At 40.5% G+C, this 23262-nt stretch overlaps 1 long non-coding RNA gene and 1 pseudogene across 3 annotated transcripts in view; one reads left to right on the top strand and one right to left on the bottom strand.

Annotated features, from left to right (window-relative positions):
- Positions 1-23262, bottom strand: part of LOC308399140 (protein NLRC3-like) — a 125413-nt pseudogene that overhangs the window by 9728 nt on the left and 92423 nt on the right. Inside the window, exons 2-8 of the transcript XR_013974784.1 lie at positions 5818-5947; positions 5458-5562; positions 4387-4465; positions 4039-4225; positions 2110-3910; positions 1023-1196; positions 576-749 (exon numbers count right to left, since the gene is read on the bottom strand). The product of XR_013974784.1 is annotated as a protein NLRC3-like (transcript). The remainder of the gene's footprint in view (positions 1-575; positions 750-1022; positions 1197-2109; positions 3911-4038; positions 4226-4386; positions 4466-5457; positions 5563-5817; positions 5948-23262) is intronic.
- On the top strand, positions 16540-19840 carry LOC308399286. Of its 2 annotated transcripts, XR_013972107.1 has the most exons (8): positions 16540-16630; positions 17107-17146; positions 17293-17339; positions 17652-17696; positions 18537-18566; positions 19020-19088; positions 19295-19369; positions 19765-19840. It is a non-coding gene; the product is annotated as an uncharacterized lncRNA (long non-coding RNA). The 2 variants fall into 2 exon arrangements; XR_013972108.1 differs by lacking the exon at positions 19765-19840 and having other exon boundaries at positions 19295-19539.

Genomic DNA, 23262 nt, shown 5'->3' with positions numbered 1-23262 from the left:
AAAGTTTCACTTGTGCTGTTTCGGTGTAAATTACTGGTTTGTTTGAACAATTTCATCAGCTGAACCATAAATACTCCAAAACAATTTCTTTGTGACTCAGTGTGATTTTTCATTTTGTAATATTAGCATGTCAAACTCTACATTCTCTACACAGATGAGAAATGAAGTGTATTTAATAATAAAAGTTATCTCTCAGAGACAAAGTTAGTGTCTCATTCAGGTCTGTATCTGAGTAGCCTCAGACACATGCAGTGCTCATATTTTCTGTTTTGTGTGTCACTCAGACCTCTTCCTGACAGGGGCAGCAATTTCATTTAAAGTCCCATTCACTGATACAGGCTGCTGGAGCTCCAACCAGGAGGGTACACACATGATCCAGGGAAAAAAATTATATATGGTCTCTTAGATAAATATTAAGAGGTCCTGTGTTTTACTAAAAAATCAAAGTAGTAAAACACAGGACCTTTGGGTTAGATATAAGGTGATTTGACAAATCATGTCTGTTGTAAATGAGTAAGCCATTTATCGACCTGACTCAGGTTTTAAATCATCATCAGAAAAGACTGAATCCTGACCTGAGAATCCCAAGTGTACACTTTGGACTCTCCACTGCAGAAAATAGAAGCTTCAGTCCTGAATCCTGCAGGTTGTTTTTACCCAGATCCAGCTCTGTCAGACGGGAGGACTGGGAGCTCAGGACTGAGGACAGAGCTTCACAGCTTCTGTCTGACAGGTTACAGCCACTCAGTCTGAAGAAAGGATGACAAGAAGACATGAAACACTTGTGTTAAAGTATATTCATGGTGCCATGAGGAGCTACTACATTTACAATATTTCAACACTGTTTCAGGACATGCTGGAATCCTTATTGCCTCATGTTACAAAAGACAAATGTGGCAGTTTAGTGTGATTTGCATGGATTCATTAAAAAAACAAAACATAAACACTGTTAATTTTTTCCAAATGAAATTGATTAAATGATGTTAATTGATGAAAAAAAAATCGATATTGCTTGATCTGACCTCAGCGTTTCCAGTTTGCAGTATTGACTCTTCATCCCAGCAGACAGAAGCTTCACTCCTGAATCCTGCAGGTTGTTGTTACCCAGGTCCAGCTCTGTCAGATGGGAGGACTGGGAGCTCAGGACTGAGGACAGAGCTTCACAGCTTCTGTCTGACAGGTTACAACCACTCAGTCTGAAATCAAGGTGGAAGGGAGACAAGATCAACCAAACAAATCAGAGCTTTATTGCTTTTTTATTGTTTTTAAGCAGAAATCAGTGAGGTGCTGGTAGATTCTGTTCTTTTGGTTTATTACCCAACAACACACACATACACTAATATTTGTGACTTTTGTAATAGTAGCATTTACAATGCAAAGCAACAGCGATCACAGATTGAAGGGGCCTGAATAAAACTACAATGCAGTGATTTTTAAGATGACCTGTTCTTCCAATTTCCAACAACAGATTTCTCCAACCTTACAGTTAAAAATAATTCTTTATCTCATACTGAATCTTGGTGCACCTCCCCCCAGTTTATTAAAATGAAGAGGTACTGAAGTTGCTGTAAGTGATGTGTGATGCCACTGATTTCCTTTCTGATCCAATACAAAGTAAAATTCAGGCTGGTATCTGCGATACTGATGAAAACTATTCCTTCAGAATCAATACAAGACATCATAAGAAAATATGATGTTTTGTATAACATAAAAAGCCTGAATTTTAAAATATTCAGTTAATAATCAAAAACAGATGTGACTGAAAATAATAAAACTGAGAAACATTTTATGGCCATTCGATCCTTTTACAACCATTGCAAGAGCTTGGTTGGCATAGCCGGCAATACGTTGGATAGTAATAAGTCCGGTGGGTGATGGGCTCCACCAGGGCTGCCCTTTGTCACCGATTCTGTTCATAAATTTTATGTTTAAAGGCTGTATCAAAAGTTCATTCAAGTTACAATATTGTGGTCAAAAGTTCTCCTTTTTTCTTTTATACTATACAACTACGCTGTCTCATGGTTTTAGGACATGGATCTGTCATGGAAGAAATCTATGACCACTTTTAATCAACATTTTAAAAATAAACATGATCACAGATTTACTCACAGAGCCTTGTTGGAGGCTTTGACCACTGGCAGGAGCCTCAGAAGAGCCTCCTCTGAAGCAGAGTATTTCTTCAGGTCAAACACATCCAGATCTTCTTCTGATGACAGTAAGATGAAGGTCAGAGCTGAGCACTGAGCAGGAGACAGTTTACCTGTGGAGAGACTTCCTGAAGTCCTGTATTGTTGGATCTCCTCCACTAGAGAACGATCATTCAGTTCATTCAGACAGTGGATCAGATTGATGCTTTTCTCTGCAGACAGATTCTCACTGAGCTTCTTCTTGATGTACTGGACTGTTTCCTGATTGGTCAGTGAGCTACTTCCTGTCTGTGTCAGCAGACCTCGTAGGAGAGGCTGATTGGTCTGCAGTGAAAGACCCAGGAGGAAGCGGAGGAACAAGTCCAGGTGTCCATTTGGACTCTGTAAGGCCTTGTTCACAGCACTCTGGTGGAGAGATTGAAGTTTTAGTTTGTTAAATAATTTAGATTTCTTGGATGTTGTTTGTTGTTGTTCCAGCAGATTGAGTCCAGAGTTGATGAAGGTCAGATGGACATGAAGAGCAGCCAGAAACTCCTGAACACTCAGATGGATGAAGCAGAACACCTTGTCCTGGTACAGTCCGCTCTCCTCTTTAAAGATCTGTGTGAACACTCCTGAGTACACTGAGGCTGCTCTGATATCGATGCCACACTCTGTCAGGTCTGATTCATAGAAGATCAGGTTTCCTTTCTGCAGCTGATCAAAAGCCAGTTTTCCCAGAGACTTAATCATCTTCCTGTTCTTTTTATTCCAGTGTGGATCTGTCTCAGTTCCTCCATCATACTTGACCTTCTTCACTTTGGCCTGAACCACCAGGAAGTGGATGTACATCTCAGTCAGGGTCTTGGGCAGCTGTCCTCCCTCTCTGGTTTCCAGCACATCCTCCAGAACTGTAGCAGTGATCCAGCAGAAGACTGGGATGTGACACATGATGTGGAGGCTTCGTGATGTCTTGATGTGGGAGATGATGCTGCTGGCCTGCTCCTCATCTCTGAATCTCTTCCTGAAGTACTCCTCCTTCTGTGGGTCAGTGAACCCTCTGACCTCTGTCACCATGCCGACACAGTCAGGAGGGATCTGATTGGCTGCTGCAGGTCATGTGGTTATCCAGAGGCGAGCAGAGGGAAGCAGTTTCCCCCTGATGAGGTTTATCAGCAGCACATCCACTGAGGTGGACTTTCTAGGGTCAGTTAGGATTGTAGTTTTGTGGAAGTCCAGAGGAAGTCGACACTCATCCAGACCATCAAAGATGAACACAACCTGGAAGTCTTCAAAGCTGCAGATTCCTGCTTCTTTGGTTTCAGTAAAGAAGTGATGAACAAGTCCCACCAAGCTGAACTTTTCCTCTTTCAGCACATTCAGCTCTCTGAAAGTGAATGGAAATATGAACTGGATGTCCTGGTTGGCTTTGTCTTCAGCCCAGTCCAGGCTGTATTTCTGTGTTAAGACTGTTTTCCCAATGCCAGCCACTCCCTTTGTCAGCACTGTTCTGATTGGTTCATCTCTTCCAGGTGAGGCTTTAAAGATGTCTTCTTGTCTGATTGTTGTTTCTGGTCTGTCTGGTTTCCTGGATGCTGTTTCAATCTGTCTGACCTCATGTTCATCATTGACCTCTGCAGTCCCTCCCTCTGTGATGTAGAGCTCTGTGTAGATCTGATTCAGGAGGGTTGGCCTTCCTGCTTTAGCGATGCCCTCAAACACACACTGGAACTTCTTCTTCAGGGTGGATTTAAGGTTACGATGACAAACTGGAGCTTGAAGCTCTGAATGAGAAGAAAAATAAACACTCAATTCCAAAAAGAACTAATCTTTAAAACATGTTGCTCCATCTTCCATCTCTGGAAAATGTTCATTTATCCAGCAGCTTAAATCTTTAGATAAATCCTCTTACTGCTCTGCAGATGGTCAGCCAGCTCCTCCTGCTTCATTCTCATCAGGAAGTCCACTGTGATCTTCACAAACGCCTCTCTGCTGCTGCTCCTCTGACTCTCTAAGCATTCTGGGTAATCTGGACTCAGAACCTTCTGGATCTTCTTCAGCTCGTTCTTCACAAAAGTGATGATGTTGTCCTCCAGCAGCTGGAACAGAATATTTATGAATGAGCCAATCAGACTGAAATCATGGAGCCAAACATCAGATCCATGTTGGACACACTGACGATCCACTGGTCTACAAAGAGCAGCATGGAGATGACTGTGAACAGAACAGATGTAACAGTAGTTGTTGTACATGTACAGACCATAAATATGGAGTCCAGCTGTGTTTGATGCTGCTGGGCAGACTGACCACTGGGAACCTCTGAGCTCTGCTGCTCCACTCTGTGGAGGAACCATGAAGGATTAGATCCACACAGGATAAAGATCCAGGAGTTTCTGCTCAAATAACTTCATCTGAATCAAGTCTGTCAAGTTTTAAACTCTCAGATTGTGAACATATCAGTAATTTTCAGTCTGTTTTCATGGACGTCCTTTCAGTGGTGATGTCAGGGATGATTTTGAAGAAGCTCATCAAACTGAACCATCAGCAGATCACTGCTCCAAAACCAGAACATGATCCGAGTCTCCCTCCACCACCAGAACACCAGCTTTACTAACGTGGTAGATCAGTGTAGTACAGATCAATAACTGATGAGTCATTTGATCAAAATCACTGAGTGCTTCACGTCTGACCCTCTGATGCTTCTGTAGACATTTTGCATATTTAATGAATGTCTGACAGTTTTACATTCATTCTATGAACACAGTGGAAATGTTGTGTTATAGTCTCCATGTTGTTTCCAGCATCATAAATTCTTCAGTTCAGAAAATTAGATTCTTTCTTCACAGCTGAAAAACAACAACATTTATTCTCTATTGAAATCTGCATCGTCCACTCCAAAGGTCACAATCTGAAGGTAACATCTGGTTTTGTTCCCTGTGGTTAACTCTGAGCATCAGTATGGTGGGATTTATCCACTACATCCACACCACTGTGGTTCAGTGTTGTCCTGATGGAGTAACAGCAGCCAGTATGATCCAGGCTTTAGCTGCTGGGTCTCTGTGTGACCTCTCAGACTGTTTAACAGATCAGACACAAAGAGAATCAGAGCAGCTCTGTTCTTTAAAGACAAACATGAACCCACTCAGGTCACACTTTCCCCACAGATATGAGCATCACTGTCCTCAAACAGCAAATGACCAAGTCGAACATTTGGATCTTTTCTCTTTCATTCTTTTCTTTTTAATGAATCTTTGTAACAATCTGAGGATGTTTCAGGTCATATTTATCCAGGAAACACAAACATGTAAAGGAGTCATCACAGCTCTCTGACCTCGTTGCTCCAGGTTCACCACTGAAGAGTGGAGGATTTAGCTCTTTGGACCGGTCACTCCTCACAGACGGACAGCTGGACCCTGCAGACTGTGACCTCTGACCTCTGCAGACACAAACATGATTGAAGCAGCTGTGATCACACAGACTGCAGATAATGCAGCTGTTTCCTGTCAGTAACATCCTCTTAGATTAGAGTTCAGCTTTTTACAGGAAAACTGGACAAAACTGATTTTTGTTACAAACTCATTTTCATTTCCTCTCAGCTCACAAACACAGTCAGACAATCAACCAGAGTCAACACTGATTATAATGTCAGTGCAGAATTATTTCTGTTACTCAGTGAGTTCAGCTCTCTGACCTCGTTGCTCCAGGTTCACCACTGAACTCTGGATTATAACCTTTGGACCAGTCACTCCTCACAGACGGACAGCTGGACCCTGCAGACTCTGCTCTGTCCTCCTCTTCCTCCATCATCATCTTCAGTCAGTCTGAGAGGTAAACCACAAACACTCAGTGAGTTCACATTAACAGGAGGAACTGAGTTACAGTCGCTGACCTCTGACCTGTCATGTGACCTAGAAACCAGTAGGATCTCAGTCATGAAGGTCATGTGATCTAAGGAGCTTGGAGAGAAAAGAGACGTCTTTAAGTTTCTGGAAGACGTTTCATCAGAGAAGCTTCTTCAGCTCTAAAACCAAACGGTGGAGAGTCCCAGATATTTAAACCTGAGAGGGAAAGAAAGCATGTCGCTGACCCACCACTGATGTTATTTCAAGGAGGAAACTGAGAGCCTTTGCACCAGGAGCACAAACATCAGCTCCAGCAATGATCCACTGATGTGTTTTTATTCCATGTATGAATGTTGTTATTGACAGAGATGACGTTTGTGTGTCAGTGATGCAGTGACTGTTGTTGTTACCTGTACAGGCTGGTTAGACTCTATGAAACAGATCATACAGATCTCTGCATGTTAGAAGAGACTATTAAAGGTCATGAATGAGACAAAGGCAGGGAGGCGTCCTTTACAGCTAAACAGCAGAGTGAGAGAACAGCCAGCACCTCTACATTTATCACATTATACAGCACATGTATGATACTGACAGGGATGAGAAGAATTTAGTGATTCTGATCCCATCATTGATATTACTTATTGATTCTCAGTAGCTCTGCTCTGACAGTCACCACCATCACTGAGCAGCATATCAAAGACATTTGTGCACATTAACTGCATGTTGTGGCTCAAATGTTTGTGCATGTTGGAGGCATTTCCTCTTTGTTGTGATCAGTGTTGGTCATTACTCAAAACAGTCATTATTACACATATTACACAGAACACTTTGATTAAAAGTAATGGAGTACGTTACTTCATTACTCCTCATAACATTACTTTGATGTTACTGTGTAAAATGAACAAATGAGCATGTAACAACATAAAGCTGAGGTACAGCCCCACACACCAACACAGATCCTGATGAGGTCACGTGATGTTTCTCTGAGTGTTTATGAACACAAATCAAAGATGAAACAGCACAAAGACACTTCAAAGTGATTCTACTGTAGAAACATGAACAGGTAGAAACCTGCAGCCTGACTGCTCATCACTTTGTTACCTGTTCAAGTTCAGCAGCAGCAGCTCACTTTATCACGGTGCTGGTCTGGGGTCAGTGTTTACTCAGCTTTACGTCACTCTGGGTTCTTGGCTAGCTTAGCATTAGCTTAGCGTTAGCATGCTGTGTGCTAGCTTAGCGTCAGAGCTCTGCAGGTGTCTCGTGTGTAAATATTAATCACAGTGACAGTAAAGGAGGTAAAGGGCTGTGACGTCATCACGTACGCTGCGTCCTCTGTGGGCTCTGAGTGAACTCAAAGTACAAACTACAAGTACACAAACACGAACGTAGCTCAGAGTGGCGGACACACTCGGCCTCGTTGGTCCAGCTGTGAGTCCGTTACCGTGAACTATGGAGCGGCAGATTTGTGCTGAACTAAGCTGCACACAGCTGATGTTAGCCAGGAAACATTACACACTGACTTTAATGGAGAGACCGGAAATACAAACACACACAGTTTGTTGTGTGAAGAAATCAAACACGAGCTGAACAAACAGTAAAGTTCCTAAAGACAAACTGTTAAAGGAGGAAACAAAGCAAACTTACAGTTTCTTCACACACCAACAACAAGCTCCACTCCACACCTGGACACTAAACACGGACACACAGGTGAGCTGCTTCCTGGAAGGAGGCGGGACTCCACCTGAAACTCAGCACAGGTGGGAGGGGCTCAGCTCTGTGTGTGCTGATGTGTTAACTTTAAAAATATGCCGTCTGACTGCTCAGACTGAGTCAGAGTAAAGTTCACATGCTGACATGTGGAGACATGAAACCTTGTTGTAGCTGCAGGTGTGAACACACTGATCCCAGATCAGCTCTGCTGTATTTGTAACATGAACATTTCTGCTGCAAAGCTTCAAATGTTCAGCATGTTTCTCTGTTTCCAGTCTATAGATCCAGTCACACTTTCTACCTTCACCTGTGCAGTAAAGACTGAGAGCAGAGCTGAAAGCAAGCGTCCAATCAGTGAGCAGCATCAACACCTGAGCTTCATTCAGACTCTGTTATTGAAGATGTTGTTGGTACAAAGTTCATCTGCTGCTCACATGAATCCATGAAAGATTTATTTCACTGAATGTTTCTTCAAAGCTCATTTCAACCTGTTGAAGTCATGAATGAAAGTGCAGACTGAGAGTGGATCACATGATGTTTGAGGTGTGTCATGTGACATGTTCAGTATTGTCACACATGTCTAGATTGTCCCTGATATCATAACTGCTCAAACACTGATGATTATATTTGAAGAATTATTCCTGATGGCAGCAAAGTTTGAATGGAGCTCTCTGTCTGTGCTGATTTGTCGCCCTCTGGAGGTCAAAGCACAAACTGCATGATGTCACTGTAACCACCACAGAGACAGGAAGTGTTTTTATGACTGAAACACTGAAATGATGCTAACGGCTGTCGTTAGGCTCACTGACAGCAGTGCTGATGTGTTCATGTCAAACACTGGCTCAGGTCAGACTCCTTCATCCTTCTCCAGCGTGAGGCCGCCCTCAGACCCACAGGAGCTCTGACCTTTGACCTCCTGACCCTAACCATTTTAGTCTTGTTGCATCTTTAAATGCAAATCCATCCAAACTGTAGCCGAGCAAAAGAAGCTGGAAGCTGTTCTATGAATGATGTTGTTGAAGGAGCTTGGAAAGAAAAGCGTCTGGACTTCTTTAAGTTGCTTGAAGAGGGACATGGACGTCTTAACGCCCACTCACATCCTGGGACATTTGATCACAGGAAATCACATGATAGCGTGGGGCTAGATCTCACAATGGGTTCACCCAAAACCTTGGCTGATTGAGACCCACACCCGTTTTCACGGAGGAGGAGGAGTTTCACATGCTGAACATGTGACAGCCTGGTTTAAAGGGACCAAAAGTAACTGGACACCTGATTCAGTTCAGGTTTATTCATCCGCTCCAAACCACAGCAGCAGTCACCTCCAGGGAACCAGCTGATCCATGTAACTGGGGACAGACCACAGCCCAGAGCACTGGTTCATGATGTGTTTGTGGACTGTAGGTTGTTTGGATAGAGATGAGATGTACACAGCAGTCTGTCTCTAATGTTTAATGAAATGTTCTGAAGATGATAATAACTTGTGATTTTCTTTTGAATGAATCTTTAATCGTGTTGTAGGGACTCTGACTCTCATGAAGATTTTCACATCAATGTGCTTTTCACAAAGATATTAACAATGAAAATGACGTGCAGCCCTGAACTACTCATGCGTTAACTCAGCGGTTCCCAACCCCCGGGTCACGGACCGGTCCGTGAGTCGTTTGGTACCGGGCCGTGAGAGTCGAGGCTCGGTGTGAAATTGATGGTTGATAGGTTTGTAGCATAAACCTGTTCGCTGGATCGTTCAATCCAGCTACACAGCAAAGCAAGACACGAGTAGTTCTTTCTGTTTCTCGTGCACGGGAGAGAACTGGACCAATGCCGTTCCTTCGCTTGACCACAGTCGCTCTCGTCCGTTCCCTCGTAACACTGTTCTTTTATTGAGGTTACATGAATATACATAGGTTCATTAACATACACGTGAACAAAGGTACCAGTCTGTATGTTATGTAGGTGTGTGTGTGTGTGTGTGTGTGTGTGTGTGTGTGTGTGTGTGTGTGTGTGTGTGTGAGTCAGAGTGTGACCCCATAAACGACTTCCCTAAACCTGCTGGTCTGGAAGTCCAGCAGTTCATCTAAACAAAAGGCACTTAGACTAAAACAGACATCCTACCACAAAACAATAAGAAGGTAGCACCTCTCCCATGATCCCAGGACGTGGGTGTGAATGCCAGAACACTCTGGAGTCACACAAAGTCTTTAAAGACTACTATCATTACACAATTGGTTCTACACCTCTGAGCATATATGGTTAGATATTCCCCAATAACAATGACAATGATAAAATATAAATCCAACAATGGTTTTCAGGGTTTTTATCGTTAACTTCGTTTCCCTGGGTCTTTTCCCGTGTTGTAGTCGTGTGTCTTATTTTGAAAGAAATGTTTACGCGTTACCATAGCGACCAGAGAGCATTAAGGGTGCAGACAGGTGCATCCAACAACATTTTATTTTCCCTTATTTGATTTATGGACCTAACTGTATGAACTGGACTTTGGCTTTAATGCTGCTCCTCTTCATCATTGCTGTGTTGCATTTCCATCATTCTGCTGCTGGATTCACTGCAGGCTTTAACAAACACTCCTTTGGGTCCAGGCCCAGCCACGTGTTTGTAAGCTGCTGTGCTCCTCACAAATAAAGCCTGAAGCAGCTCAGACTGTTAGAAGCAGCACTGAGCCCTGTTACAGTTATAGTGTTAGAGCAGCGGCTGCAGCCTACAGCATTTAAACTAGCTGACAGTAAACACATCAGTCCAGATGTTACCACATTACTTTGTGATGCTGAGAGTTAAAGGAGACTGGCTGATTAAAATCCCATTCCTTACATCACCGTCCTCTGCTCTGACTGCTTTCATTTAATCACAATCAGAATACTTTTTGATCCCCAGGGGAAATTATTTAGGTTACAGTGCTGCAGCACAAACAGGAACAAAGACACAACACACTAAGTAAGAAATAGCACAACATACACAATATATACATGCATACATATGAGTCACTTATAAGTAACATGTGAGTGCTGGGGTCTATGACAGCAGGCAGGTCTGTATTTATGTCCAGGCTGACATGAACAGCTAGTAGTTCAGGGTTCAACACTCAGGAAAGTGTGTGACCTTCCACACTGACAGAAGATGCTAAACATGACTTTAAACTGTTGTTTGTTAAAGCCTCACAGATCTGAGAGCAGGGCTCAGTGGGTACATGAGCCTTTATACATGAAGGCTTTCTGTTTCCAGGAGAGGAAACATGTGATCCAGCTGTGTTTGGTCACATGGATCTGCTCTGCATGGATCACCTGACTAAAACATGTTGTTATTATTGTTCTTACAGTCTTAAATCGGTACATCAGGCGGGTCACATGACACCCGGGGGTGACAGCAGCATCTTTCCTCTTTAGAAAGCTGCTCTCTGTCCCAGGAGCTGTTGTCACAGTAACAGCAGGAACAGGAAGTCACATGCTCTCTGCTCTGTGATTGGCTGCTTCTTATCTCAGCTTCCTGCAGAGGGTGGGGTCTGCTGATAACGCACACCAACAGAAGTGTGACTTTCACTTCCTGTTTATTGCTGTTGTTCTTAAAGCTCTCAGGCGATGCTGCAGCGCCCCCTGCTGACACAAACTCCTCCCTCTGTCTCAGAGGTCACAGGTCAGCCTGCTGCAGAGGGTCTGCCTGTTCATGGACTTCCTGTTACAGAGACGGGTCTCAGCGTCAACACTGGTTTCTGATTGGACGGTGTGGAAACCCAGCTTCCTCCAGCCGAGTGATGTGTGGATTCATCACTCTCTGTGGATCAGTGTAAGTCTGTGTGTGGGTCAGCTGCAGGACTTGTTTGACCTTTGACCCTGGCAGACAGAGCTGGTTACTGCTGTGTGACTCCTGCCGTCGCTCCACTTTAAATTTTACTTAAAATAAGTCCTGACATGGCCCCGCCCCCTCTGACCTGCTGCTCCTGGATGTGCTGAGGACACAGCGGAGGCTCAGAGGGGGCGGGGCTTTTCCCGTGGCAGTAACCAAACTGCATTAGGTCGCTGCACTGCCAGTGTTTAACCACACCTCTTCTGACTGACCTTTGACCTCTGACATGTTGATTTGATCCTTATTTAATGACGTCTTTTATCTAGTGATTTAATTCTGTGTATTTATATGTGATGGTGTTCCTGCGTTCAGCCTCAGCTGATATCCACAGACGCTCCTATTGGCTGGTTTTAAAAACACATTTTTCCATTAAAGAGACTCTTTTAAAAACACGTCTGCCTGAAATTCACATTTCATTTATTTTGGGGGATTTTAACAGAGAGATAGAACTTTATGAATCCCTCATGTTTATCCTCCAGGAAATCCAGTTTGTAGCAGCAGAACACCGACAAACTTTTACACAGCACAGAATTAGGATATCAAATAAAGGGGAATAAGAGAATATGAATATAAGCATAAATATGTACATATATACACAGACCTCACACAGAGACAGCAGCTACACTGTGTGTGGATGTGATCCACAGTCACAGCTGTGGGTTTCAGTCAGTGTGTCTCTAACTTCATGGTCACATTTCAAAGCTTATTGGAGCCAGAAGATGTTCAAGTAAAAGATTTATTGCTGTACTCGTCTACCAGGATAACAGGAGGTTCATAAAGCTGTGTAATACTTCAGCTTTACATCATGCAGTAGTAGTTTATTAAACCCCCCAAAATATGACTATCCAGAGTTGGGACCAGGAAGCAGAGTTGCAGTCTTACACGCCTCTCTGCAGCTTCTCTCCTCCTGCTACCCCCCAAAAACCCATCTCCATAGAGACTGTGTCAGCTTCCAAACAGACAAAAAACAAACTAAAAACCAGCAACAAACAACTTAAACATAAACAATCACAAAGAAAGAACAATACAGTATCCACATCTGAACCAAAGAGTAAAACAGTGAAATGTGGATTATTAAACATTAGGTCTCTCTCCTCCAAGTCTCTGTTAGTACATGTTAGTAAAAACATTTCTGCATTTTACCCATATTTTATTTTTAACTCAAAATCAAAGATTCCAGATTCTCCTACATGTTGGTTTTGAATCAGATAGGACGACAGATTTCAGGTGGCCCTGTGTCTTTCTCTATTACATTTGCCACTGTGTAACTCAAAGTTATTTAAGGACTAGTTTATTTCAATGGATGAGTTTACTGACTGACGCGCAGAAGAAATAGTTCTTTATGGAGCCTAGATGGTGTGAATGATGAGACCAAAGACTGCAATATCTTGTACCAAAAATATATTGAATAAATGGAGGAAAGGGGAAATGGAACAAAATAATTAACACAACACACAACATAAATGCCCACAATTAAATAATAAATCAATGCTGTGATCTTTCTGTGCAAAAGTCCTTTTTGGTCCTTTTCTTTTTAAAGTTCACTTTTAAGGTATTCCTCCTTAGAGTCCAGCTTCATACAAATGGGGAAATATGTCCGTAATCCAAAGACGGCTAAGTGGGGGAAAGAGGGCCCATACGGTAAAAAAATACATTTTTCCTGGCCAAAATATATTTCAAATATATGGTAAATATATTTTGTATTTGTGATGCTCCAAAAAAATATATTTTTGAAATTGAAAATATATTTCTTTCAAACCAAAATACATTTCAAAACATATTTTAGGGTGAAGAAAATACATTTCCAACCTTACAGTAGAATGTATATCAAAGTATCCTTTATTTAAAATATATTTAGTGCAATAATGATGATAATGATAACAATACTAAAAGTAACATGTTTTATGCACATCTGCAAAAAACAGTTGGATTCAAACAAAACAGAGTCAAAGGTCTATCACGAATTAGGTTGTTTATTCATTTGCTTACAGTATTTCACATTACACAATATCTCACTATAATGTAGCGTTCATTGACTTTGAAATTATCTGTCAGTGATACAGTAAACAAGATACAACAACTGCTATGTACACTTTAGTTTTTGACAATATATACAATTTAGTACTTAAAGGAACACACTCCACTGTTTTGGAAATAGGCTCATTCTCCATCTCCCTCAGAGTTAAAAATGCAGCGTCTTCTTTCTAGATCCGTACGTTAATAGGGCTCTGGAGCGTGATCTTACGGGATGGGGCGTAGCCAGGATTTTTGGTCAAGGCGCCATATTAGCAGGCCAAACAAATGCTTGCTGTGTGGTCGGTTGTAATGTTAGATTGCACTACCGACAAAGGAATAAGCTTGAAAACAGGCTCTCTTTTCATTGTTTCCTCACCTGGAAGCATCATGAGGGAGCTTATGTGTTGGATGTTACCAAAAGAAGGCGTCTAGCCTGGATAGCAGCTGCGAGACGAGCTGATATTCAGTTCTCTACCAGCCACAGATATCTGTTGGTGTGCTCCAGTATTTTCATTCAGGTAAGTTCTAAATAAGTTCATATTATTATTTATAGCCTGTTAATTTTATTTTCAATAGCACAAACTTAGAACAAACATGCAGAACTACCTTCTATTTATAGAGTTGCTAATTATTTGGCATTATTGCAACAAACCAGCCTATGAAATGAATGAAACAAATCCTGACTGGGTTCCAACACTACACATGGGGCACTACGAAATCCCTGCTTCAAACTACATGCTACATACCACCATGCCAATCAGATTACTTCTTCCATGTGTGGGTAAAAAGGTGACCTTCCTGGATAAGATGGCAAAGGTTTGCTGCGTTTTGGTGAACATGTGCCCCAGTGTGGTAGTAAAACCAGGGAAAAATGCTCTTGTTAAATACTTTTAAGTCTTGTGCTGTTTATGTAGTGATAAGTTTTCAAAAGAGACAGTAAATTACAGAATGCTAGTAGTGGGTGATATTATACAAATGCTGTCATGATTTTATGTGAACATTTTGTCATTTGTAAACTATACATAACATTTTTTCTACATTGTAACTGATGTGATGTTCGACAAAGTGCTTTTAATTAAAAATAGGCAAACATTTCTTTGTTTCTTTATTCAACTTTTGAACAGTGGTATTTAGTAAGTACATATTCAGTAAATGCAAAGTATTTACATGGCCCCCTAAATTAAAACACTATGGGTTATTCAGAACAGAACTATGCTTGGAAAAATATTGTCCCATCAGTTGATCCAACTCCTCCACAGTAGCAGGTGGAACTTTTCTTTTTTGAGGATGGCTTCTTTTACCTGTCACTACAGATGGTCTGTCTATGTTTTGATCAAGAACCTTTTTTTTGAGCAGCTGAAGAGGAGAAGTCTATCTTATGGCCAACCTCTGGCTGTATCTTGGTCATATTACCCAGCAAAACCCAGTATGCAGGTTCATCTGTAACAGTCCTTGTGCCACAGATCCTCACTGTTGCTTCTACATTAAACAGAAGAGCAGTGACATGGCTGCAAGTCTCCACGACTCTAGCCATACAGCTGCAGTGGGCGGCTTCAACCTTCCCTGTGATGCTCACAATGACCTGTGGCTGCAATGCTGCAATTCAGTCTTTAAGAGTGCAGGACCTGAAACACACACAGACAAAGTTCATTTAAAGACAAGAACTTTAATAAGCCAAGTCCGACACAAATGTGTTTTATTTACTTTCAAATCCATTTATCATAAATGTAACAAATAAAGTGTTTTTATGTATCCATCTATAGAACGCTGCATGTTATATTCTAAATCTGCATGTTTCTTTTTAGAAACCTATCAGCAAAAAATGAACCTAAAGTATGTAATGAATGTATTTTTAGTGACACAGGACACAAACAAGGAAGCAAATCAAATCAAATCACAAATCAAATCACTTTTTATTGTCACATCACATGTGCAGGTACATTGGTACAGCACATGTGAGTGAAATTCTTGTGTGCAAGATGTGTAATTAGGATTATTTATAATAAATATGAATTAATTAGGGCAATTTCTTTAACCATAAAGAATAACTAAATCCTTCAGGACAATGTCACATCAATGCACTGAACTCACTATGTTATCCCTCTAACAGAGCCTCTACATGTTCTCACTGTAATTTCCCCCTCACGAATGAATTTTTGCTAGCACTAATTTGAATGTTGGGGGGAATCAAACGCATTTTACTCGCAGTACTCAAGCTGACTTACCTTTGCTTGAATGACGGCGTACTCACAACGTGGAGGCTTAAAAATAGCCAAATCTTGTACCCAGTCCTTGGTGAATTGGATGTGCGCCTCCAGAGATTTATAATTGCGAAATTGGTGCGCCGTGTATGCTCTGACTCCACAGACAAGGTATGAGAGTAGATCATGCTAAGTCAATAGCGGTTTGGTCTTCAGGGTTTCTACTCCACGGCTATATTTCATACGGGTCCACATTTCAACAATCAAGTACCGTCTCTTTGCATCTGGACAGAATCTGTCTCTATACCGTCATTTTCTTTTGAGCTACGTTTCAGAATGGTTCGTAGCAATCTTGTTTTGATTCGTGACCTGCCAAGATGGTGCTGCGCTCCCACAATGCATTGCGACATTACGTCAACTCCAAAGCCCTTTGTGTGCAGGAGTGTATGCGCATGCGCATTGCCACGGTGGTTTAAAAAATAAAGATATAATGAAAAGTAATTAATAAAAATTAAATATTTAAACATTCCCACAAATGTGCAATGAACGTGCAAAAACTCTCTTTAGTAGTTGTTGCTGTTTCTTTCTTTCTTCTTTTTTTTTTTTTTTTGAAAAATAACGACGTCTCTGAGGCGCGAAATCTGACAGCGAGAGGAACGGCCGGATACAGGAGACGGGAAGAAACAAGCCGATTATGTTCGCGTTAATTAAGTGGTTGGAAGATGTACAATTCTCAATTCTGCCAACTGAACATATACGAGATTTTAATGAGGATGAATAATTAGCCGGCATGGAGGAAACGGACCTTTATTTCATGGAGTGGCGACAAGAAGCCAAGGCGGGTGGCCAGTCTAAGAAGCCTCCATCATCAAGCTAGCAGGTGCCTTTTCCCATATAATATTACTTTATTCTCGTGTATTTGGAACGGAAGCGTAGAGCTGCCACCCAGGCAAAAGAGAAATATAAGTATATCACGTTATAACGTGAAAAGTTTATCGTTCTAACAATATACTATCATGTTTGAACAACATGTTTGAACAACATTGTACGAAAAATGTACAAAATTATCACGTCCGTACAATATTGTGCGAACGTGACAATTATGTATATTATAATAACGTGATATTATATTATACAAACATGAAAAGCATAATGTTAGAACAATAAACATTTCACGTCATAACGTGATACAGCTCTATTTTTCTTTTGCCTGGGTGGCAGCTCCACGCTTCCATAATTTGGTAATCAAAATATGTAACTTAATTAATTATATTGTGACGTACTTTTGCCTTTTCTTATTATTCTGCCTTCTCAATAACTATCAAAGCCTATTCACATTTAATTTGGCTTTCACAGAAATCCTACCTCTCCTTCTGGCTACAGAGTACTTACCAAGGTTAGAAACAAAGAACAGTTATGCTTTATTAATGTTCGCTAATTACAATGTTCCACATTTCCTTGCTTTTTCAGTCATTTTTAGGCTTTTTAGAGTTTTTGTTTTTTATTTTTTTTAGCAGTAATGTTTCTGCCTATTTATTTCAGCCCATGAAATCGAATGCAGATCTTCCTAATGTGAGATTTACATAAATGTAAGTAATTTTGTTTGTCATTGTCATTAATGTTGTTGCTGTTGTTGTTTTTGTGCAGTTTGCAATCATATAAACCTAGCAAGCATCAGTCAGCACAGTGACTAACCTAAACAGATTCTTGCTTTATTCACATATATTATATGTAATTATATATACCTGCACATTGTACCTAGGGTTGCAGCCACGTGGCCCCACCCCATTGTTGTGACAGCCCTGATTGTACTTATACACTGCATCTGAACAGGGAACAGTCTGCCACATTAATGTATTTTTAAGTGACTTGTTTGTAATACATGAATTTGTTTCTTACAGATGTCAAAGTCTCAACCTCATGCTGCCCTCCCCCATCCTCCTAAAGTAAGTATTTGTTGTTGTAGTTTTTTATGCAGTGTCTGTGTCACATGCTAATCATAATTATTGAAATAACTGTTTTCTAACAGATTTTCCAAAACACTAGTTATGTTTGTTGTCATTCAGACCAATACTACTGCTTAGACATTGTTTAGTGGTCATGCATGTTTGACAAGCTCGTTATGATACCAAAACAGTAGGCCTATCACAATAATCGATATATCGACTTAACACACAGTACATGTACATGACCTCAATAATTGTTGATGATGTAATTTATGTGCCATTATATTTACAAAAATAAAATATAATGATAACAAAACAATAACATTAAATATCATTGTTTTCTATTTGTTAGAAAATTTACTATTTATTCAAGTTTTTAAGGTATCTAATATTTTGATTCCTAATTTCAATGATCTAAATACTTTAAGAATTAGATGTTGGTTTGTCAATTGAAAGTGTGTAGATCTTGCATTATTATGGTGTTATATTATGATTATACATTCAAAGACATAAAATGGTCTTAAAATGACAATGACATAACTTGTCGCAATTGTTTATGGGGCAATATACCGACCAACAAAAAGTCGCTATCGTAACAGGCCTTCAAAACAGACGGTTTTATGATTGATAAATTAAAAAAATAAATACTATTAATTTCTCTGAGATTCTCTAATATTCAGTTACAGTTCACAACACAGCTACCCGTACATGCAGTATTATACTGTAAATATAAATCTCTGCATTTAGCATCCCACTAGAAGCGTCACAGTTACTGCCTCTTTTTTTTTTTTTTTACAAATACCTGTACTATCACTAACACATTTACTGTTTTACTTTTAGCCTGTGGATACAAATGCAGATTTCCTTAATGTAAGTTGTGCATTTTAATTACATCATGTTATTTTTATTATTATTTATTTATTTATTTTATTTTACATTCAAATATTTCAAGCTTCTTGGTTAAAGAAGCTTGATTGCTAGTAGGTAAAGAATAGTTCACCTATAATTCATATTCCCAATTAATTTCTCACCTCTGATTGAATGCCTTTGTTTGTTTTCCTATAACAAAACATTTTTGCTGGATATATATGGTGAATTTATATGCATAGATACAGTCGTAGTGCTTGACACATGCAAACAGCAGTAGATGTACTAAAAAGGAAATAATTACAATCATGATGTTGATTGCTGATGTCAGTATATATATTTTAGAGGAATGTTTTGTTTTTCACCCAAAATAACTATATTGCTTCAGAAGAGATTTATTACCCTACCGGACTCTTATATATTGTTCTGTTTTTTGTTTGTTTTTGTTATTTTCAGGTTCAATGGTGCGTGTTCTTCTAATGGCCGCCTTCCCACTGGAGGTTTTGATCCACAGCAATTTAAAAGGTAATCAGCTTTGAAAGTCAGTTCAAATGGTTAGCTAATAGTACTTTAAAAAGCCTACAACTCTGTCACCAGTTTCTTTACCAAAAATTACCCATAAAAGTATCGCTCAATAGCATATATTGTAGTTCAAATGTTTAGTTGTACAAATATCAAATTTTTGGAAATCTAAAACTAGTCAAACACTCAAATGTTCATGCTTTTTATAGGAGGACAGAGCAAAACGGACATCGGCGCAGAGTGAAGAACTGCCCTTGATAAGGACACTATGACAGCCATATATAGTAAGTGAAGACTTTCTGTGTATCTAAAATTGCATACAGCACAAGTAACTTACTTTGCAACCATTAAAATAGGTTGTAAAGTAAGTTACCAATACAAATAGGTGATGATGCATTGTAGTGGTTGGTCTCAGACAAAGAAGGTCAACAGATTTATGAATGCTGGAAGGTAAGGAGAGACAACCAAAAGGGGTGTTAGCATTACTGTAATGTGAACTGGATAGACTTCCCATCTAGGAAAAAAAAAGAGGTAAATTATGCGTAAAATATATCTGTATTAATATCTGTATCTATATAAACAGAAATATCTGTTTGCTAAATGAAGCCAGCTAACATAAATCACATTTTTATTTTAACTCTGATAAAAGTAATAGAACTGTGACTTTTGTTTGTTACAGTGGGGGTAAGGAAGGGGTTTCCCAGCGTGTCCAGAAGGGCTTTGAGGATTGCCGTGAAAGCTGGGGGAACTGAGACTGTGTGTATATATATATATATATATATATATATATATATATATATATATATATATATATATATATATATATACACACACACATATATGTATATGTGTGTGTGTTTCTTTTAGAATGTTTAAGTATGTAATGAGAATAAACTTATAAAATGAATATTCCTTGCTTGATTGATATGCTATATGTATGTTTTAAACATCAAATAAAGATTTCTTTCAGATGTTACATGTGAATGTGTTTTCTTAGAAATATATGAAGGGTTAAATTTATATTTTTTTGAATGATTTTAAATACATTTAAATTGTATTTTGAAATATATTTTATTAATATATTTCAAAATATACAAAAAATGGCCAAAAAATATATGTGCTAAAATACATTTTAAATATAAAAATATATTTCAAAATGTATTTTAAAATATATTTTTTTACCGTATGGGCAAAGCTACACCAGAGGGTTGTGCTGTGTAACAGGTTGGTGCAGGTGGTGTTATCTACATTTGAACATTAGGCAACAGTCTCATGAAGACACTTTCTATTGTTCACTAAAGACCAACAATAACAGAGACAAAGGGAGAGCAGCAGAACTAGTGCTAACAATTAGCACTGCTAGCCTGCCCACCAACACCAGCTAATGTTCTAAAAACGATGATCAATGATTTTGCTGTAACGGCTCCAGCTGTCTGTGTCAGGGACACGTTGGAGATGAAGTGAGTGATCCAGTGACAAAGGTTTGGAAAGCTGCAGTCAGCTGAGACTAAAGGAGTCACCTGACCGAGAGACCAAATGTTTCACTGAGAACGTCCAGATGAACAGAATCAACCTTTGGGATAATCTGTTCCACACATCCATGTTTCACTTACTGCATTATATTTCCTCATTGCTGTGCACACAGGCCTGTGGCTTATAACCAACTCCAAGTTCAGACTCAGAGGCTGCTGAAGCTGTTTTCTGGAACAGAGACGTGTTGGATATAAAACCAACTCTTCTTTATGTGTCAGCACTGAGGAAAGGAGCAGCTTCGTTTCTAAGTGTATGAAGGACTGTAGCAGTGTGTGTGTGAGCTTTATTTCACAGACAGAACCATGTCAAAAACACAACTTCAGGTAAAAACAATACAAAATCAAAGAGTCTGATCAGAAGGATTAAACAGAGGAGTGTGGGACTGTTTTTAACAGACAGCAGGTTAAGCCAGGCTGGAGGAGTAAACTGAGCCTCGGTGTGAGCAGCAGTGTGTTTGACAGGAAGCTGAGATAAACAGTCTGGAGCCCATTTAGTGCTTCATATGAAAGTGTGAGGATTTGAAAGCAAATCTAAAATCAAGCAGGAGTCAGTGTGAGAATGATTTGTGCTTTTCCTCAGTCAGATGCTGGGAGTTTCAGTTCATCCATGTTCAGCGTGCTGTGCTTTGTGTAACAGGAGAATATGACAGTATAAATCAAGTCTTCATGTCACTGAAAGCCTCCACAGTCTGCTATGGAGGTGCATCAGTTTGGATTTACAAGAAGAACATTTCTTAAACCTGCCACAAGATGGCGCTCCAACAGAAGGGATGTCCACAGTGTAACACAGACACACACATACTGTGTGAATGTGTGAGTGAATGGGCTTTCAACACAAGGCTTCTGCTGCTACCTTTAATGACATAATTAGCTAACAAGAACAAACTGTTAATTACCACCAAAGAACGGCTCCAGATTTTAGCTGCTGACCATTTTGTGAAACGTTGATTACATCAGCTTATTGTTGATTTTTCAACCTTAATATCAGCTGCTTTAAAGGAGCCTGGTTCTCTCGCAGTAACACTTTTCTTCACTAGATGCAGTGCAGGCACAGTCTGTGTTTCTAAACTACACACTAATGTTCATTGTTGTGCAGCTAAATCCTCCCTCTGGATGGGAAGAATCCCTGTCAGGCTTCAAACACCTGGCTTGGTGTTCTGGAGCTAATGTGTCACCTGTGAGGACTCTGAGATGAACACACAGCAGACACTTCAGTTCTCCGTCTGTGTGTCCTCAGTTTCCCAGCATGCCTTGGCTGTGGTGGTGGAGGTGAATGAGGGGGAACATGCTGCTCTGTCAGCACTCAGGTTTCATACCTGGTGATCTCAGAGGACAAAGCGGCGTTACAGCAGCGCACGTTGATGAGACCTGATGCTCTGAACAGTTCAGACTTCAGCCTCACTCTGAGAAAACAAACGACTGACTGTCAGCAGCAACTACACCTGCTCCATCAGTGACGGAGAGAAGAACTGAGACTGAGAGACATACAGCTGCAGGTCAAAGGTCAGAAACGCCCGCTCTTTGTACGGGTCAGGAGTTAGTACTGCAGAGGTCAGAGGTCAGCTTGCTGACAAACCATTTGAAACAGTTTGGAGCTAAAAGCACAACAGCAGAGGAAAGAAGAGACACTGCAGAGATGATGCAAAATATTGTGTTTTGTTCTCAGCTGTCAAAAAGTGTAACACACGTGTTCCAGCACAGCCTTTGTGTACTTTCACTTCTCCATACTGTCCATTGGAAATCCTGTTTGTTACTTTTTGATTTCAGTCCATGTGTCCAAAGCAAACTTCTGTCCCACACTTTCTCTGCTGACTCTTCACCGATGCTCAGATGATCTCAGATGATTTCACCAGAACTCATCAAAATTCGGGCTCCACAGAAACCCAGACGTCACTAAACAAGCGTAACAAGCAAAGTGAAAACTGGTCGTTCAGCTTTATTGACCAAAGATAAGCTCACATGTCACCTCATGACACAGACACTTATTTCCACAGCATGCACGAGGACTGACAATAAGTGTCTATAAAGCCACTTCTATCTGCCACACCTGTGCTTCTGTCATGGTTGCTCTCCTCTCACTCTGTCATTTATCCACAGTCTGCCTCCCTCTGCTCCGTCAGCTGACGTCCTCTCTACACCACCTGCTGTGTTTTATCCTGCAAAAACACATTTAAGAAGCGTTGCACCAAGTAACGGGAGGAACTGCTATAAAATACATTTAAAGGAGGTGGTGCTGAGTGCTGTGACTGGGGTCCCACCACTGACATCACGGGTGGAGGACATGTTGGAAAACTGCTACAAAGTGCTGTGCAGCCAGCAGAGCTTACAGTCTGTCCTGTGTGTCATACAGGCTCTCACACTTAGTGTTTCTGTGACACATTGAAGAGAAGTTTGTGTTGTTCACAGTTGTGCTTGTACTGAGTGACAGCTGACATGACCTAACAGGAATAATGTGTCTGTGCTGAATGAGAAGTAACACACAATGAAGTCTTGATGCATCTCAATCATCCAGGAAAGTGAGTCTGTTGCTTCTGTTCATCTGGACGCAGCGTTTTGTGGGAGAAACGTGTCGTCATCATCAGGTGACGTCTTCAGTCTCAGCTGCAGGTTTCAGTCTTACAAACAGGACATTTGCATAAAGACTG

The sequence above is a fragment of the Rhamphochromis sp. 'chilingali' genome (genome assembly GCF_963969265.1).
Source record: "Rhamphochromis sp. 'chilingali' genome assembly, chromosome: 1".
Taxonomy (NCBI): domain Eukaryota; kingdom Metazoa; phylum Chordata; class Actinopteri; order Cichliformes; family Cichlidae; genus Rhamphochromis; species Rhamphochromis sp. 'chilingali'.
The sequence above is the reverse complement of the archived record's forward strand: the minus strand, read 5'-3'. Positions and strand labels throughout refer to the sequence as shown.